The sequence below is a fragment of the Piliocolobus tephrosceles genome, chromosome 6, assembly GCF_002776525.5.
Source record: "Piliocolobus tephrosceles isolate RC106 chromosome 6, ASM277652v3, whole genome shotgun sequence".
NCBI lineage: Eukaryota > Metazoa > Chordata > Mammalia > Primates > Cercopithecidae > Piliocolobus > Piliocolobus tephrosceles.
The window spans coordinates 65,718,737-65,725,301 of NC_045439.1; positions in this window are offsets into that span (position 1 = coordinate 65,718,737).

The following is a 6,565-nucleotide window of genomic DNA, read 5'->3' on the forward strand; positions in this document are numbered from 1 at the left end:
AGGTGTTTAGATTGATTCCATGTCTTTGTTACTGTGAATAGTGCTGTGATGAATATATGCATGCACGTGCCTTTATGGTAAAAAAAAAAAAAAAATTATATTTCTTTGGGTATTCACCTAATAATGGGATTACCGGGTAAAATGATAATTCTGTTTTAAGTTATTTGAGAAATCTTTAGACTGCTTCCAACTAATGAACGAATTTTCATTTCCACCAGCAGTGTATAAGCATTCCTTTCTCTCTAAAACCTCACCAGCAATTTGCTATTTTTTGACTTTTTAAAAATAGCCATTCTGACTGGTGGGAGATGGTAATTCATTTTGGTTTTGATTTGTACTTCTCTAATGATTAATCATGTTGATGATATTTTCATGTGTTTGTTGGCTGCATAAATGCCTTCTTTTGTAAAGTTTCTGTTCATGTCTTTTGCCCACTTTTTAATTGTTTTGTTTTTGCTTGTTAACTTGTTTAAATTCCCTATAGATTCTAGATATTAGACTTTTGCCAAATGCATAGTATGCAAATATTTTCTCTCATTGTGTAGGCTGTCTGTTTTCGCTGTTTGTCTGCAGTGCAGATGCTCTTTAGTTTAATTAGGTCACATGTTTCAATTTTGTTTGTGTTGCAATTGCTCTTGGCATCTTCATCATGAAATCTTTGCCGGGATCTGTGTCCAGAATGGTATTTCCTAGGTTATCTTCCAGGGTTTTTGTGATTTTTATAGTTCTAGCTTTTTACCTTTAAGCCTGTAATTTATTTCGAATTGATATTTGCATATGGTGTAAAGAAGGGGCTCAGTTTCAACTTTCTGTACATAGTCAACCAGTTTTCCCAGCTTCGTTTATTGTATACAGATTCCTTTCCCCATTGCTTGTTTTTGTCAACTTTTTCAAAGATCAGAAAGGTGTAGGTGTAGGTGTACAGCACTATTTCTGGACTCCCAATTCTGTTCCATTGGTCCATGTGCCTGTTTTTTTGTACCAGTACCATGCTATTTTTGTTATTGTTGCTTTGTGCTATATTTGGGTAGTGTGATATCTCCAGCTTTGCTCTTTTTATGCTCTTTTTATACCTTGGTTATTTGGGCTCTTTTTTTTTTGGTTCCATTTGAATAGTAGACTAGTTTTTTCTAATTCTGTGATGAATGCCATTGGTAGTTTCATAGGAATAACACTGAAGTTTTAAATTGCTTTTGGCCTTTTAACAATACCAATCCTTGTATCCATGAGCGTGTAATGTTTTTCCATTTGTTTATTTCATCTCTGATATTGTTGTAGAGATCTTTCACTTCCTTGGATAACTGTATTCCTATGTATTTTATTCTTTTGTAACTATTGTGAATGAGATTGCGTCTTTATTTGGCTCTCAGCTTGGATGTTATTTATGTATAGAAATGTTACTCACTTCTGTACCTTAATTTTGTATCATGAAATTTTGCTGAAGTTATTGATCAGATCAAGGAGCTTTTGGGCAGAGACTGTGGGGTTTTCTATGTATACATTATATCGTCCTCAAACAGAGATAGTTTGACTTCCTCTCATCCTATTTAGGTACCTTTTATTTATTTACCTTGCCTGATTGTTCTGGCTAGGACTTCCAGTACTATGTTGAATAGGCTGGTGATTCTTGTCTTGTTCAGGTTTTCAATGGGAATGCTTCAAGCTTTTGCCCATTCAGTATAATGTGGTTGTGGGTTTGGCATATATGGTTCTTATGGAAAATATTATTTTAAATGCTGTATGAACTGTGACTCTGTCCTCAGTTAAAGAGAATGGTACTTTGTTGTATGTCTCTCTTTAAATGAAGAAAACAACTCACTTCCACTGGAAGTAGTTGTAGTTCTCAGACATGAAAATATAAGGATTACTCTTGATGCCTGATCAGGACCTAGGCACCATTTATTTCCCCATGATAGATAAATAAATAAGGTGCTGTGGGTGGGTGGTAGAGAAGAGGTGTGAGTAGAGAGAGACAAGTAGGGGGGTGGGAAATGACTTGTGCTAAAAAGACAATCATCTAAATGTCAGTGCCTACATGTATATATATAAAGCATATATTATTTTAAATCTGATTATTTGGGATCATGTGGCCAACACAAGAGTGGTTAATTTGTTGTTTTTAATCTTTAGGTTAGTAGATTTTATTTTCCTTTTAAACATATACATATGACTGAGTTTTTTCTAGTTTGAAGTTATTTATGTTTGAATGTATGTCACATAGCATATACAGTTTACTCATGACAACTCCTCACTTACAATCCAGGTTGTAGTCAGCTCTCCTCCTTCCTGTTCACATCAGGCAGCAAACATGGTCAGAGAAAAAGGCAAAATTGTGCCCATTGGTCTCACTTTAAATTAATGCACAATGACCTGCCTATTTGGCCTTTAGCACTGCCTAGGAAGTCTAATACATTTTTTAGTTTTTTTCTTTATGTTCCCAATCTCAGACTACTATTTTGCCTCCTCTCTCCTAAATTCTTCCTCGTACTTCCTCCTTCCTCATGCTCACTCCTTATAGTTATTTTGCTTTCTGTTTCACTGGGAAAATAGAAGAAAGGAAATTACTTATACACATTCCCATACCTCATTACTCAATCTAGTCATATTTCCTCTCTCCCCTCCTTTCTGTTTATTTTTAAGAGCATTTATATTTAAGAACAACCCTTCATTCAGTCACACCAGCTCTCACCCACTCAAGTATTACACTTAAGCAATAGACCCCTTCTGCATTCGGCAATATCAAATTTTCCACTTCAATTGAGTTATTCTCATGATCATTCAAACGTAATGTAATACTATCCATGTTAATTAACAAAAAAAAAAAATTAACCTTGAACACACATAAATCTCCAGATACCACCCCATCTCCCTGCTAATTTTAATGCAAAATTTATTAAAAGATTTGTTAGATTTTCTGTTTATAATTTCTCTCATTCAGTGTTGAAACTTTTCTAATTAGGCTTTTTTCTCACAACTGCAATGAAGCAGATTTTGTCAAAATCACCAATGGCTGTTATGTTAATTCCTGTTTTTCCATCTACAGTTCTCATCTTCTTAATCTATTTACCTTATCACTTTCTCCTTCTTCATACAGGATCTAGACAGGATTCTCTTCTTGTTCTCCTCATACTTCATTGGGCATTTTTCTGTAGTCTTATTTATGAATTCCTCCTCATCTTCCTATGAATGAATATTGGTGTGCCCAGGTCTCAGTTGATGACAGTTCCCTTTTACCCTCACTCTCTTAATGATCTCATCAAATGACTTTAAACATCGTGTATGTCTTATGGGGGAGAAGGGTTGTTTGTTTTTTGAGACAGGGTTACTCTGTTACCCAGGCTGCAGTGCAGTGCCATGATCTGGGATCACTGCAACTTCCACCTCCCAGGTTCAAGCGATTCTTGTGCCTCAGCCTCTGGGGTAGCTGGGATTACAGACATGCACCACCATGCCAGACTAAACTTTCATTTGTGGTAGAGACAAGATTTTGCCATTTTAGACAGGTTGGTCTTGGACTCCTGGCTTTAAGTGATCCATCCACCAAAGTGACTTCCCAAAGTGTTAGGATTGCAGGCATGAGTCACTGTTCCTGGCCATCATTTATTTTAAGAACACATGATTCCAGACTTATAGTTTAACAACAGCATTGCATTTCCAATTGTCTAATTGCATGCAGTTTCTAATATGCATTTCAAACATCACATTCTCAGTCTAATTTCTTATTTCACAACTTCTCTCCACCTATTTTTCCATAATCTTATCCATCTCTGTAACTTTAATCCCTTTCTTACAGATGCTCAGGGGAAATCCCTGGGATCCTCCTTTACTCTTCCTTTTTAAAAAATCACACCCATAAATCTGTCACAAGTGCTACAATTTACAGCCTCAAAGCTTATACAGAATTTGGCCATTTCTGCGACATCCAGTTTTACTATTTTGGTCCAAAATCATTTCTCTCCTTGCTTCTGCTTTTTTCTTCTTAAGTCTCCGAAAGCTCCAGTGAGAAGATCCTATTAAAACAAGCCAGATCCTGTCACTTGCCTTCCTTAAATCCTGTAATGGCTTCTTATTTATCTCAGAGTGAGAGTCATAGTTTTTAGAATAGCTGACAAGGCCTTCCGGAACTTCTCTGCTCTATCTCTTACAATCTTTTCTTCAAACCCTGGGCACTTGTACACTGGAGTGATTCAACAAGTATTTATTGAGCCCCTAGTATGAGATCAGCACTTTTAAGATAGTACAAAGTAGTAAAAAACATATCTTTTTACTCCTCCTCCTTGTTTTTCCTCAAATATAACATATCTGCTACCCCGGATCTTTGCATTTGCTAGTTCTGCCTGTAACCTCTCTATTATTGTTGGGACTTAGAAGATGATACACCAAAGTGTGATGCTTTGGCATGCTGACTACTTTGAACTGAAGGAGATTGGAAGTCCTATAGCTTCATAAGCAAAGTCTGTTCATAAGCTTCATAAGCAAAGTCTGTCTCTGACCTTTCTCTGTACTCTTATTTTCTGCCCTTCTTACCGACTCCCACAAAAGTGAGTCATAAAAACCAGAATTATTATTTCCTAAGGTGAGTCATAGAAACTAGAACCTCTCTTTCCCAAAGCAAATCATTCAACCTAGAAATATGCTCTTTCTCCTGCCTTTCTGTGTAGAAGTTGCCCATAGAGAAATTTTCTGACTTACCTTGTCTGATAGTAAGTCTTAAGATCCTAATTCCAGAGGAGTCTTGTCCCCTGCCTAGGAGGAAGAAATGCCACACAGAGAGGCCATAAAGCATCTGAATGTATAGGCCTTACCAGCTTTTCCTCCTCAATCTGCTACCATTAGATGTATCCTTTACTCAGTCACATTTCTATATGGCTTTTCATTCTTTATTGACGCTAAGAATAAAAACAGTTTGGCCGGGCGCAGTGGCTCAAGCCTGTAATCCCAGCACTTTGGGAGGCCGAGACGGGCGGATCACGAGGTCAGGAGATCAAGACCATCCTGGCTAATATGGTGAAACCCCGTCTCTACTAAAAAAATACAAAAAACTAGCCGGGCGAGGTGGCGGGCGCCTGTAGTCCCAGCTACTCGGGAGGCTGAGGCAGGAGAATGGCGTAAACCCGGGAGGCGGAGCTTGCAGTGAGCTGAGATCCGCCCACTGCACTCCAGCCTGGGCGGCAGAGCAAGACTCCATCTCAAAAAAAAAAAAAAAAAAAAAAAAAAAAAATAGACAGTTTTCCCTGGGTCTTTAAGGCTTCATTTCTGAAGACTCTCATATCACATAAAACTTTGATTACATAAATTTGTCATACTTTTCTCTTGTTAACCTGTCTTTTGTTACAGGAGTGTTGGTTGTTATTGTTATGATAGGTGAGGAAAGTGTTACATCATCATATAGTCATATGGATGGCTCCCTTCCCTCCTCACATCTTTGCTGTAGTAAAGGCTTCACCGATCTCACTTCTTTCTCATTCCCTAGCAGTATGCCCTACACTTTAGCTCTCCTTTGTTTTTCTTCATTATCACTCATCACTAACCAACACACTCTATATTTAGCTTTTTTTATTTGGTTATTTTATATCTCTACCCATTAGAATACATTACTTTTTTTTTCTGTCAATAAAATGTGATAGAAAAAGAAAAGGAATAATAGATTTATAAGTTATTTTTAAAAGCAGGGATATAAATAATGCAAATGAAAAATTTAAGGCTACATTTATTACAACATTTTTCATTTCACTGTTTTGTTCATATACCACTTTCCCCAAAATCAAGTTAACAGACTACTCTTTGGTTTATTTAGATTCACTTGCGAACAATACCTCATTAACACAAATGGTTTACTTGGCTTTTTAAAGACCCGTAGCAGAATAGTGCTAAATAAAATCTTTCTGATTACTTGATTATCAAAATATTATCCAAACCCAAGCACAGTGCATACAGCCAAAACATTGTTTATGCTCATTGAGAATTGGAGTCATTGCTGGGAGAATCCAAGTAGCTCTCTATGTTATTCATGGATAAGAGCCAACGCTAATCTAGTTGCTGGCTGGATTCATCACCCCAAAGTATTTCTACCGAGTCTATTGCAATCAGAGTCTATATTTAAATTTATATTTATATTTTGTTTATTTGTTACATGTCATAGAAATCTTGTATATAATTTTCAGCCTTTGTTATTTGAAGTAGTCATCTTTTCATTAGGAAAGCAGAGAAGTAGAAATCATGATTGGAAATTGGACTGCTTATGAGGCTAATGTTCATGAAGCTCTCATTTCATTGGAGTTGTGTGACCTGCCATTTGGTAAAACCATCAACAACCTTGGATAGTTTCAAAATATGATTTTATTGTAATATTATCTTAAAATGTATTTTTAAATTTAAAATTATATTCAGAAAACAAATATTGTTTGAGTATGTTTTAACATATTTGCACTTTAGTGCTTGATGGAGAAAAAAGTCCAATTTACTATCTTAGCATCGAGGAGCTTCCAAAATATGCCCTCAATCTATCTTCCAGTCTCCTAACACATAACTTACCCTAAAACTATCAGAGATTTTCACTATTTCT